This window comes from Athalia rosae, chromosome 3 (genome assembly GCF_917208135.1).
Source record: "Athalia rosae chromosome 3, iyAthRosa1.1, whole genome shotgun sequence".
Classification (NCBI taxonomy): domain Eukaryota; kingdom Metazoa; phylum Arthropoda; class Insecta; order Hymenoptera; family Athaliidae; genus Athalia; species Athalia rosae.
The window spans coordinates 10,128,396-10,142,258 of record NC_064028.1 but is presented as its reverse complement, the minus strand read 5'-3'; the positions used below and the strand labels follow the sequence as shown (position 1 = coordinate 10,142,258).

At 40.1% G+C, this 13,863-nt stretch overlaps 1 long non-coding RNA gene across 2 annotated transcripts; it reads left to right on the top strand.

Moving 5' to 3' along the window:
- The first annotated feature begins 4,425 nt into the window (after nt 1-4,425).
- On the top strand, nt 4,426-12,365 carry LOC125500223. 2 transcript variants are annotated; one of them, XR_007277464.1, is made up of 2 exons: nt 4,426-7,711; nt 12,070-12,365. It is a non-coding gene; the product is annotated as an uncharacterized LOC125500223 (long non-coding RNA). The 2 variants fall into 2 exon arrangements; XR_007277463.1 differs by having other exon boundaries at nt 4,426-9,531.
- The last annotated feature ends 1,498 nt before the right edge of the window (nt 12,366-13,863 follow it).

Genomic DNA, 13,863 nt, shown 5'->3' with positions numbered 1-13,863 from the left:
ATGCGCATTGTGTGCAAATGTCCATTAACCTCTTACGGCGGATTATGTAATGACTTCATTCATATATAAGTCATTACACTTTGTAATTATAACAGAACTCCGTACACCGGTGATACTCTCGACCGATGCTGCGCACATACCATATATACATATACATATATATATACGTGTGTGTATCTATATATACATTCCTATGTACTGTATCGCGATGCGCTTTTGCCGGCGTTATTGCTCGTGCACTCTTGCAAGATTCAATATGGACGCCGTATACGTACGTCCTGCAGCATCAGCCTCGTCAGCAGCCCAGCGAGAGATCGGAACACGGGACCAAGAGGACGACGACGACGACGACGACGACGCACTTAAATTATTATCCTATGACTAAGATTAATTTGGTGGTGATCTCGACTTGTTGCACGTTACACATATACTACACGTATACGTGCACCTATATATATTACACAGGTGGTTAAAAATTTAATTTTTAACGACGCCCTCTGAAAATCTATGTTAGTGTAGCGTGAAAAAATCGCATGTACAGTATTCGTAATAATGGAATCTGCAAAATGATACACGAATCGGACCTATAACGCACACGCAGTTTGCGGGCATTGAAACGATATTAAAGTTGTCGCTAGTGAATTCCAATCGACATTTATTCGCGCGCATATAGCTGTATATTTAATGTATGTATAATATAATATCATACACGCCACACGAAGTTGCACATACAAAACAATGACTAGTCTCTAGGCCAACGTCTGGTGCCTACACTTCCGGTTTATCGTGGGTCGAAGACTCGAATTGGGACATTCGTCGGGGGGAGGGGGGGGGGGGGGGGATTTGAATACACAAAGCTATATGGTTAGGTGTATGTATTGGTAGATACTCGCATACGTAACAGAGGCAGTGAGATGATTCACCCGTAATTGCAACATTATGTTCAGGACAGACGTCAGTGTCAAAGAACCGGAGAAAACAAAAAAAAAAACAATTAAAAAAACTAGAAAAAATGTTGAATACATGTAATTCCGATTTTCCATATGACGGATGCGCGCAGGATCGGTTAGTCAAATTTTACCCGTATTGAAAAAAAAAAAGAAGAATTTAATAAACAAGTCAAGCGACCGTTTCGTTAATTGATTTGCAATATGTGCGGCGAATTATCGGTAATCACGCGAATATAAGAACCGCGAGAAACGAATGAAATAAAACAAAGTCAACGAGAAGAATTTAAACAAAAAATATCTCTCTCTCTCTATCTTTCTCTCTCGCCATCTTTCGAAATAAAACAAAATAAGAAAACAGAAAAATGAGACACGCCTTAGAAATAACATTAACAGGCTATTGTCTCATCCTGAGAACATTGTTAAGTGTCTCTTTAGCAAGGAACTATGTGGCATATAATACATGGGATATATTTATATACGTGTACATATATGTACAATATAATATATCGCGTTTTCTGCACGATGCGTTAAACTGGATGACGCGCCCCGACCGCGCCGCACGGGCGCCAGGGTAGTAGGCAGGGCATTGAAAGTCGCGTAGAAAACGATCTAGCACAGAAGACAGACGAGTTCTGTTTTGTTTTACTTTGCTATGAAATCATTTTATTCTTGCGAATTTCTGCTTTTTTTTTTCTCTTCTCTCAAACGTACAAGTAATTACGTATGCCCACATCGCCACTGTACCCGACCAGGGAAATTTGGCTAACGATAAAAAATCGAACCCGGACTGAAAAAACGAAAGATAAAAATTGAAGAAAAAAAAAAAATCGAAAAATTCCAGCTGGTATTGAGTTGAGTGGAAATTTCATCCTATTTCACACTGTAATAACTGGAGATGATGTTGCATTCGCTGCAAAGTTTACTGTACTATATTAACAACTCGAAGCGTGCGGTTGCAACGATACGCCGCACTCCGTTACAGCGTCTATAATCGACACGAAATGTTTTTATGAATAATTGTTGCGTGAACGAAGATCGTACTAAGCATTGCACAGGTTTGTCCGCGTTTTCCTTATTCTTTTTTTACTTTTATCATCTACTTTTTCTGAATATTAAATGCTCTTCCTATACGCGACTTATTACCTTACTCAATTATAATTCTATGGAATGAACGAACTTACGTTGGAAAGACACGCTGCCGTAAAGCTTCTGGAAAGCGATAATTATGGAAGAAAGGGAAATGAAAAGGGAATTAGTTCCTCCTATTAGTTTTTGTCCTCTAGGGTAAAAAAGCCGAGCGATGATTGCGTGTAAATGATTTAGATGTCCGCGTGTCATGTGCTAGAATATCCAGCTACCGCGGTAAATGAAAACTGGTGAGGTGAAAACTGTAACTAATCGAGATATATTACTCAATCCCATTCATCGGGAAATTATGATCCTGATTTCGAGGAGGAGGTGAAAAAATAAAGTAGCCTCGGTACTCTTCTTCTTCTTTGGAATCTTGGTGGCTGGTGAAAAATCATCGTTACAATTTTCGTCGACCGACGGATTACTCCGATGCAGTGTTGAAATAAAAAAGGAACAATAATCGAACAATAAAAAAAAAAGGCAAAAAAATCATATCCAGCGCACTTCGAAGACGGTGGAAACGAAAAGGCGAGAGACGGTGAGAGAGAGAGAGAGATAGGGAGATGTTTCTTATCTTGGTAACGATGATTCACAAACGGGGAGACACCCAGTCGGCTAAAGTTCCTTCGGAGCAGACAAGAAGAAGGTGTCACTTCTCGTATGCATATAAGTAGGTAAGTGCGACTCATTATACATAGACAGACACGTTTGCATAGCGAGTGCCCACGTTCTATTATCAGAATATGTTAATCAAAACCCTTGCAACTTTCTTATAGGAGCTCACGAGGAAACCTGTAAATAAATGGGGAAAAAATCAAATAAAAATCAACGAAAGATCGACTCGATCTTTTTTTGGCTCCGTCCATTTTTTCATAACATTCAAATTCTGCGATCCAAGCATACGAACGCCAAAAAAAAAAAAAAAAATTGAACATTTTTTTTGGATCATTTTCCTAACGAGCGCTCATATTTCGTACTTGCGTGTATTGCAAATTCATATAATCGGGGCCAATTCGATTTTCTTTCATTCCATCTCGTTGGGTATCCATCCAAGGAAATTTTCGAGCCCGTAATATTATATTATTGTTATAGAAGCAACCATTAGTCACGTGTATGGCAGCGGGTACCCGGCTGCACGGATCAGCGTCTTATAACAACGGCGTGATGACTGTCAAAAGTGAAAACTAAACGCATCCCGTTTTTTTTTTAAGTACCAAAGCCGCCGACCAGCCGACCAGTCTCGCACGCCCAACCGAAACCCGATCGTCGTATAATTATTATTGCTACGATCGTAATTATAATCATAATAAAATTATCATCGTCTCCCTAATTACTGTGGGGTCGAAAATTTTTCAATCGGATTTCAGAGCCGTTCGAATATACGCGCGCGGCATACGCGTTTAATTTGAGGAAGTTTGAGAAAAATTCGTACGTAGCCTTTACGATCGGGATCATGCGCTCGCCACGAATACACATATATACATATATATATATATATTCAGCGTTACGACAAAACAAGTCGTAATTCAATACTCTATAAGATAATTCAAATATCCTAGGCGTTCCTAGCACGATACGTATTGTAGTATACACCATATGAATGAACGAATGCGGCGCCAAGTGAATGGAGTGCGTCTGATCTCGTGCCTACGCATTTTATATACCTACTTATATCACATGTGTGTAGATACCTACGAAAGCTGCGATCGTACGTTTAAGCGTTTCAATTTATAATAAATAAAGTCTTCTATATTTCAAAATAATATTTATCGCCGAGATCCGTAACTGGTTTGCGAATATTTAGATCGCATTGTTCTCCACCATTTGACCTATCTAACCCTGTTTAGTTTTTTTTTCTTTCCATTTTGTCCCCGGGATTTACTCGATTCGGTCGATTCGTCTTCGAGTCTTCGATAATCACGGCGATTAATCGATCGTTCGTTTTACCGAAAGGGGAGAAATTCTTTCTCGCCAAATCTTAGCCGAAGGTAGTCGGTAGTTGGAAGTAAAATTGTATTCGAGGGAAGTATCGAATTTCGATGAATTTTCCAGTTTCGTTATCCTTGGGCTTTCGTCAGGCGATGCGATCGTGAAGATTATACCACGCGGTTAATTTTCATCTCATATCGAATGGCGATTCGATTCCACGTTCGAATCGAATAAAGGTGTAGGATTATCAATTTGAGTTAGTTAGTACAGTTGGCAATGACAATTGATGTACGATCTCGTTTTTAATTCGTTACGGATTGACCTTTATATACGGCACGATTGTAAATCGAGCAACGGCCACGATATGCAATATTCTCCCTTGGCTCTTTATTTATCATTATTTTTTCGTTTATTTTCCGCCGTACATGATTTCGTGTCTACCTTACGATTGTACTCGTGTGCGGTGCTCTGAATCATACAACATCACATGCACGTTACATACGTACCTACGTATCGCATATCGCATATTGCACCACGTCGCTGTACGCGCGCGAGTTGCAGCGGTACGAGATGCGTAATGGTTTTTCTTCTCCAATTCTTTGATCGCCTTGGGACAACAAACTGCTGCAATACAACAAGCGAAACGCAACATCAGAGGCAATAGATTTCAAAACCGACGGTTTGTAACTAATTGTCTACGATCTGACCATATCCATATAAAACCGAGGGACGATTTCAATGCTGCTGCCGCTGATGCCGATGCTGCTCCTAGATGAGCGAGGAAATAGATCGCGAAAAGAATTATGTGCCTGGTGCAGGAATGGAGAGCAGATTTTTCATTCGATTCACGACGAGTGTATACGGTGTTCCGCAATAACGGATTTATGTGTTATAAAAAACACGAAATGGAAGGTACGGAGTAAAAATAATAATTGTTCACTCGACTATAGGAGGAATCGTTCTGAAATCGTGAGAGTGGAGAGAAAATTTAACAAGTCCGAAGTCACGTAGATTCCCAATTTTCGCACCCTTTGATTTTTGGATTCTGCGCAATTAGCGAATTTCTAAGTTACTAATGAAGAAAAACGTCCAGCGATGTTCCAAATTTTGATATCCGACATTCGAACACACCTTGTTTTAATACATATACAATTTTATAAAATATTATTCCGTAAAAATAATTCCGTAGCATGAGATAATCACCGGCTTACATGCCTGAATACATCCCAAAGGCTATATGCCGGATGACGAGCAAGATTTAGGTAATTAGTGCGGTATGAGCCCTTGATTACTAATTACTTAAGGGGTTACTCGTCCATTACTAATTAGTAACACAATCTCTTTGTAGATCACGAGATAAATTATATCCACAAGATCATTGCTCTCCATCGAGTCGTTAAAAGGAAATAGTCAAATAGATAAAGTGGTCAAATTTTTCAACAGATTTCCGATTCCAAAATTTTGCAATGATTCATTGCGTTTGGATTTTCGTTAATTCGGTCACTGTTCGACCTTGAAATTCAAATGATCGCGCGTCGCAATTAAATTACAAGAAATCCACCGTATATGTATCTACCATTCATATACGTACACATTTATTTATATATGGTTGTTAATTAGTTTCGTGTAGAGAACGGAAATTGAACGCCTACGCCCGCAATACATGCGAACGTACTCTGAACCTCAGACATATGTATTCCATTAGGATCCACATTGCATCTATTTACCTGTCGGCCCCAGTACATACAGGTACATGAATAAATGTAACACGCTCGTCCGATTTACCTGCAATTTCGAGACAAGACTTTATTATCAAAAAACACCGATAAGTTGGATGATGTGACTCGCCATGAATGCAAAATTCGTATACCTGTGTAAAATGTACATAAAAAAAGAATCGGTACGTAATTTATCCAATTGGAAAAAGTGGTTGGAAATTTTTGTAAAAACTCCACGTTTGAATAGACTGAAAAAAAAAATCGAATCATCAATCATCACCTCGTAGAAGCCTTTGTTCTATCCTCTTTTTTGACGATCTACTCCAGACGAGGTACCGGCGGATATTAAGTGAGAATACAAAATGACGTATACAAGTTAAGGGTACGTTAAGGTATTAAGGTACAGTATCCACCTAACTATTGGTCCAGGTTATTTATGTGACGTGCCATTACAAACTCTTAATTGTTTGACTAATGCGCCGCTAAGTGCGGCGTGACCCGCACGCGAGGTCCGGTTCAGAGGTCCGTCTGCGGCTCTCGCATATAATCTACATACACATATTCATATATCTATGTATTACATCAACAACATACGTACATGTGTTACATACTCGCACGTGTACGAGTATGCGTGTGCATCTCACGCACACGAGACACCGCGAGGATCCTTATGTACGCGGCTCGTGTTCAGAGTTGATGTCCAGGTCGTAATTAGAGAAGACGTAATTGTTGGACCAACCGCCGCGTGCGCGATTTTCCGTATCACGTACGGTACCGTCAGACATCTGTTACGTAGTGTGTGCGGTAAATATATCATAGAAAATATAAACCTATCCGCCCGACATTTTCATGGTGCGACAACCGTCAGGATAGCGCAGGTACACCACCGCGTCGGATACGCGGCAGTTTCATTTTGAATAACGAAATTTTCTCCCAAAAAAAGAAAAACAAAAAAAAAGAAAACAAAAACAAAAAAAAAACAACAAATCTGTCGGCATTTTTGAGGATTAGATATTTTCTCAACGGTGCGAACGAGATCGTAATGTAACCGCGATTGTATCTAACGACCAATTATAACGTCAGCATCGGTACATATGTATAGGTATACCATATAGTATATGCGATGTAGGTATAGGTATACAGGTACACGGTGTGTCGAGGTATACGACGTAGGTATCGACTCCTGCACCGCACCTATTATCCGCGATCATTATCTACGGGCGTTTACTAAACGATTCACACCACGCGAGAATAAAACAGAAAAAAAAACAACTAAAAACTAAAAAAGAAAAAAAAAAAGAAAAACCAAAGAACCTGAGTTAAAACTGAAACCAGAACCAAAAAGGAAACCGCACTAAATCATGTATAACCTGGATCACGTGGTATTATAGGTATTTGAGGCAACCCCGACCTAAGACAAGGGGTAGAAGGTATAATGAAATAGATTTTTCACACCTGCCGAAATTTCGTCCGTTTGAGATGGCGAAAAAATGCGATGTAAAATCGAAGAGGAGAATAGAATAAAATGAAAGCTTATGGGAGATTTATACGTAGCTGGTGGTTGAAAAAATTATGTTGCAATTCATTTGCTCGAAGTGCGAGATAATGTTATAATGTTAAACCGCGCGTATATTATGCATCTAACATATTGTATACATCGAGTATATATGTTGGTCGACCTGTTCGTGGACAGGTGAGATCGCGTAGGAAGTGTCTTGTTTATAGTCATATCCTTTAAGAAATGTTGACGCCCCTTTTCACGAGTTCTCTCAATGTACATTTTGAACCGTGTAGAACGTTTCTTGCACGTATAATATTTAATATCGTACACCAGTGTATAATACGCACGCGTATAATTGATGCGTTTTTAATGTCACTAGGGCAAACAAAATGTCAAATTGAGAGAAAAAAAAAAAAAAACAAAAAACAACAACACGAAAGACGAAAATCAGATACCGAAGAAAGTAGAAAAAAAATTCAAATGTAAGTAATACCTCTTGCCGATGGATTCATTTGATTTATTCCGATACAATTAATTACGTGAGAATAAAAAAAAAAAGGATCTCGGAGTGAAAAACATTTTTGGCACAGTCATGCCGAAGGTAGTTTTTTTTTTTCCTCTCATTTTCCGAAGCCCAGCTTTTTTGAAAACGGAATTAACGAGCTAGAGATTATACGTAACCCGGAGATCCTATGGATCGATTAAAAAGATCCTTAGATCCTATATTGAAGATCGGCAACCGTGAAATTTCTCGTTAAACTTAAGACAGACGGACAGATCTGAAACGGAGGGCTGTCTTAAATAAAACGGCACGTCCTTTAAAACCAGCTAAAAGATAACTGATTTCAAGCTTCGTTATTTTTCGACACCCTGTTTATAATTAGTCTTCTTCACACCTTGTCCAAATGAAATCGATCCAAATCCCAAGCTCGGAGATAACGAGCTCCGAACGGGATTAGCGAAATGCACACATTCACGTCTCCAGCCAAACGAAACACCGATCTTCAGTTTGATGATCGAAATCAGAAAATTTTAGGTCAAAGAAATTGAAAATCGTATGCCAGTCACACGAAGTCTTATACGGTACCGGGCTGTATTATACCACGTAACAGACGAGGTAATTATTACGTAATGAGGGAGTACAATCAAGTATCAAATGACCATTATCGGTTCAACCTTGACTCATTCGATACAAGTAATCGCTACCGTGTTGGTGAACAAGAAAACAGTAAACAGGAAGAAATAATAAACGCGTACTTTGACATTACGCAGTGCGTGGTGGACATCTTCAATTCCATTCCACCCTCTTCTGCATCTGCATTCTTCGTATCGTCGAATGTATTTTCTTTCTCTCTTCTTTCGTTCCGCTATTCGTTCGACTCTTCTTTTGCCGCATTAATTACTCTCTATCTTTCGTGTTTATTTATTTCTCAGTTCGAGTTACATTACCGTACCTCACCGGCACACACAGCCGGATCATTGTACGTACATCCGTAGCGCAAAAACAAGTTCAAACATCACGCCACAATGACGCTCGATATGACGTGTACGTGTGGACGCGGAACGAGAAGTGTCATACGATGCCGTAAAAACAGAAGAAGTAGAATAAAGTACGAAGAGAAAAAAGAAAGAAAAAAAAAAAAACCATGTCAAAATACGCACCAAAGCGAAATCCGATGTGCAACGTGCGTCTTTCGCAATTGACAAGAGAGCCACAACCTAACCCGCGTGTTTACGATTACGTCAAAGAGTAATCGCTATGTACCTACTACGTACAATTTTCAGACGTTTACATATATGTATTGTACATACCTGTATACGCGTATCTCTTCGTATTCACATACATACCAGCAAAATTTTCTTATTTTCTCATCTTTCCTTTTTGTTATCGTACGATTGTCACGTAGTTTCTTCTTGTCGAAGACGAAGTGTGCCCCGTATGAAGATGACGCCGTTGATCGGGTTTCGTGTTACTTTTAACGCGTGAGCTTTGAGTTTCGAAGGCCAATGGACGTGCAAATGTCCCTCTACGTGTAACACACGCGCCTCGAATACACACAACACGTGCATGCAATAAGTAATTCTTGATCTGTATTATAGTATTATGACTCGTGCAGTCCGATGCGGTACGATGATATGATACGGATTAAATATCCCTGCGAAAGCATTCCCGGAGGATAAGAACGACGAGTGGTTGGCAAAAGGAAATAAAGGAGAAGAAAAACAGAACACGATATACGCTGCGGATCACCGACTGCAACACCTTATGCGTATGGAGGTCACGACCTTCCGGAGCGAACGTGTACGAAAACACCTTATTACTAAACTTTCGCGATATCCGTGGCATTGGGAAGCTTCTTTATTTCTTTTTTTTTTCTCTCCCGATTTCATCGGGATTCGCTTCGATTTTGTGTTTAAATACGTACCGTTATGAATCGTGGGGCGATGCAACGCACCTTGTTATTCTCTCCCTCCTTCGCTCTCCCTCTTTATCATCATTATATATTCTCACCTCATCTCGTTCGACAACCGAATCTTTTCAGATCCGGCGACTCACCGATTTCCATTGTTGTCGATCTCGCATAGTTTTCTCCGGCGCGGCCTCTCGATTCAAATCAAACATCAGGTTTCCACCGTGGATCGACACCGGCAGGTGCGTCGATACCGATGTCTCTGGTACAACCAGCTAACGAATTCACAACTTTTAACCATCATCCCTGTCACTCGACGTACAATATTCCGTCTGCGGCATATCTCGTTGTCAGTCAATTCTCATTCTTTTTCTATTTCTTTTATTCTTCATTTTTCATTTCTGTCGTTGCTCTTTCGCCCTTATCCTCATCCTCCTGCTTCCATCGACCAGAAGAAGAGCTCGCCACACGGCTCCACGTCGCGACGTCCGGAACTTGGGGAAAGATAATGAAATTATGCCGTTAAAAAATCCAGTCGGGTGGTTCGATCGATTTTCCTCTCGGAATCGGTATCCGAAAGATTTACACGCGATCGTCGATGTCGCGGATGCAGATACGTACGTACACACCGCATACAACGTGTACGTGGTTTTCAAGGATCCGCTGTGGCAATTTCTCCACGCAGACACAGTCGGTGAATCGACCCCCGCGCAAATAATCCATTCACTGTTGGAGCCAGTCGGAGTCGTCGTTGTTGTTGATAATCGTAGCTGCAGCAGGAGTAGCATAGCAGGAGCAGCATGACTCAAAGGTTCATTCAAACCCAGGCTTCGTCGCCCACGTGACAACCCTATTTGCATAGATTTCTATGCGCCGAACGGGAGAGAGGGAGAGCGAGAGGGAGAGAGAGAGAGAGAGAGAAATAAAGAAAGAGAGAAAGAAAGAAAGACATGGGGACATGGACATGGACATGAACACGAACAGTACCAGCGGCAGCACCAACGGCAGCATTTCTTATCCTCCACAGACGCAGAAACTTTATATATATGCCAACTCACCTTTATAGCTACGTTAGTCTGAAAAGCCAGTTACCTACGATATTCTGCAAAATTTACATACTAGATCTTTCTTATCGATGCGACGCGTCGCGTGACCTCTCCGGCAGGAAGATCAGTCTCGGGATGTTGGGATACGACGACCGGTAATCCGGACGACAAAACCAGCGCGTACATTTATACATTTGCAATATAACAGAAAACCGGCTACTTATGTACATATATACATCCGTACGGAATACCGTGGGCATTGCTACGAAATTGGAAAGTAAAAAATTGACGAAATTCATCGGGTGTAAGTCGGACGGAAATCATCCGAATGACGTGAAATCGAGTCGAGTATCAGCGAGTAGTTACTCGTTTCCGCATCTTTTCATTTCTACATATTTCTTTCTCTCTCTCTCTCTCTCTCCACTCTTAGAATTAATAGTTCACCTGTCCGATTGAAAAGCTCGAGCTTGAGTTGCTTTTATAATAAATGATAAAGGATTCTAAGGGGTCACATTCATTATAATATGATGCGCGCGATTGTCCAGCGCGGGGCGCCTCGCTCTATGTATGTACGTACGTTGTGCTGGACAGGATCGAATTGTTCAGGTGGTTTCCAACGAGCCAAGATTCTCTTTTTCGTGTTTTTTTTTTTTTCTTATTTATTTTCATCGCTGCTTATTCTCTTTTATAAAGACGGGGCGAGAGAGAAAGAGAGAGAGAAAGAAAGAGAGAAAGAGAAAGAGAGAGAGAATCACGTATATTAACTTAAAGAAGAGGTGATCACACGCTATTCACTATATCTGCATGTATTCAGAGTAGAGATCATTAACCATCTATTATACTTATATGTATATCCATAGAAGAAACTATTTCAAACAGTCATTGAATGATATTCAAATCTACGCAGCTTTCTAACCCTTTGCCTTTTTTTTTTTTTTTTGCTTCACTTTACTATTTTATCAGAAATCCTAGAAAAGGAAACAAAGAGATGTGTATAATATGTACATACATGTAGATGGTTCATTCGTGATTCAGAAATTTTTGCAGAGGAAATTCACACCCCCGTTATTTTTACCAACATGCATCGGCTGTCCCTTTGATAATCCTACCTATACGAAACCAAAACGGGTTAAAAGTTCACGCCACGCCTCGATCCTTCCTTCGCGCTACCCCAATAGAAAAATTCTTGAATACATTTACGGTGATTTCTCCTCGTCTCTATAACTAGACGGAAAGATATTCCGTTATACACCGAATATTTCGAGGCCCGTATTTAACGGGGAGAGAAAAATGTATTTACAAAATATGAATATAACAAACGCTCGTGTACAACGCGATCCCGTTTTTTTATTTTATTTTTTATTTTTTTTTTTCTTCTCACAGTAGAGCGGACTTCCGGCGCCCTGAGATACTTGGATGAGATGAAAAACCGCAGGAATATCCTCGTAACATATATCCTCCCTACTTCACAGGATGTAGACAGTTATGGACTGGCCTCTTTTTTTGAACCCCTCCGAATAGAGAGAGAGAGAGAGAGAGAAGAAAAAAATGATGAAAAAGATCCGTTATGATCGCTCTCGCGGCTTCATTTTTGTGTGTAAAAAAATCACGTTTTATGGGTTTTAGGTTTGAACAGACTAACTATTTGAAAAAAAAAAAAAAAAACATTTTTTCGATTATTTTATACGTGCGTACTGATTTTATAGACCATTTTACCGACCCCGAATGCTCGTTTGAAAGTTTGAAGAATTTATTTGACAAAATTCAAAAATACCACGTCTAGCAACGTCCAGCTGATGTGGATACGTTGAGGGGGGGAATAGGAAAAATGGAATGAAATTAGGGGGAGAAAAAAGTCATAATAACAATGATAATTGTCGATATGGTAATTCAAATCCTATGCATGGGTTGTGCCTGAATTGTCGATTATCATAAATATATTTATTAGAACTGAAGAATTTTATTTGAAAATATTTCATGCTTTCCTCTTTTCAAATCTACAAGTGATGATTGAGCACCCTTCAAACCTCTCCGTGAAATGTGGTATTAAAAAACGCATAAATCTCAACGAATTCTCGATTAGAAACGGATGGATAAAAAAAAAATATCCAACGATTTTTTCTGACACTCCTAATACCTGCTCTATGGGTAATACTGTCATAGCCGTAAGTATGAGTTGATTATATTGTTCGTCGAATCGATGAAAGAGAACTCACAAAAAAATGTCGAATCAGTCGACAGAAGAAATTCAACAAGAAATTCTAGTTACGCGTTGCCAGAGAGGCGCTTGTTTTGAAAAAAAAACAAAAAAAATAAAGATAACGGAAAAAAAAGTTGATTTTAAATATTGGTTCGTAAAAATGTACGTTGGCGTAATTGACGCGAAATGCCCCATACATAAGATTTCTGGTGGATCGTAATGAGTCCGATGTCTCAATCATAGAAAATTGAGTCTAATTCGCGTAGCGCCAATTTAATCTTTCGCGAGGAAGAGAGAGAGAGAGAGAGACGAAAAGAAAGAGAGAATAGTTTAGCGTGATGTCGGTGCGCAAAGTAAAGTTGATTACTTGCGCTCGCCGCGTGTATTCCGAGGCATGTGTGCATACCGCGTTGCACACGGGTACGGAACACGTGTATCCACAGAAACGCGACGACGTACACAGAGCTTGATAATATTCGCCTCCTCGACCGCGGTGGTTTCGTTTTATTTATTTACATTTAAACTATCCAACGTTGCAGTTTAATGCTACGTGATATAAGGGAAGGTGGTTCACCGTAATGAGACACATTTCTTACGCTAGGCAACGTAGGCTTTGTGATCATAGCCGCGGCGTTGCTCCCTCCGCAGTACCTCGCTCATCTCCAACGTGTAAGAGCACAGGGCGCACGATATATCCGTCACTATTATTCGTGCAGGGAAGAGAATTATAATACACTATACGTACCTACGTACGTACGTACGTACGACGAAAAAACTAAGGAACGTGCGCCCCGAACAGTTCCCCAGCGCTAAGGACTGGATAGATTATACACGTATAAACGGTTATTAAACATGCCTCCTTTACCTTACCCATCGCGAGAGAGGGACTCCGGGTCAGCTGAAACATTCTTCAGAAAATATCACGTGCGGCTGGCCTCAACGGTCCGGGGGTAATTATTATAACTAATTGTAAGTTT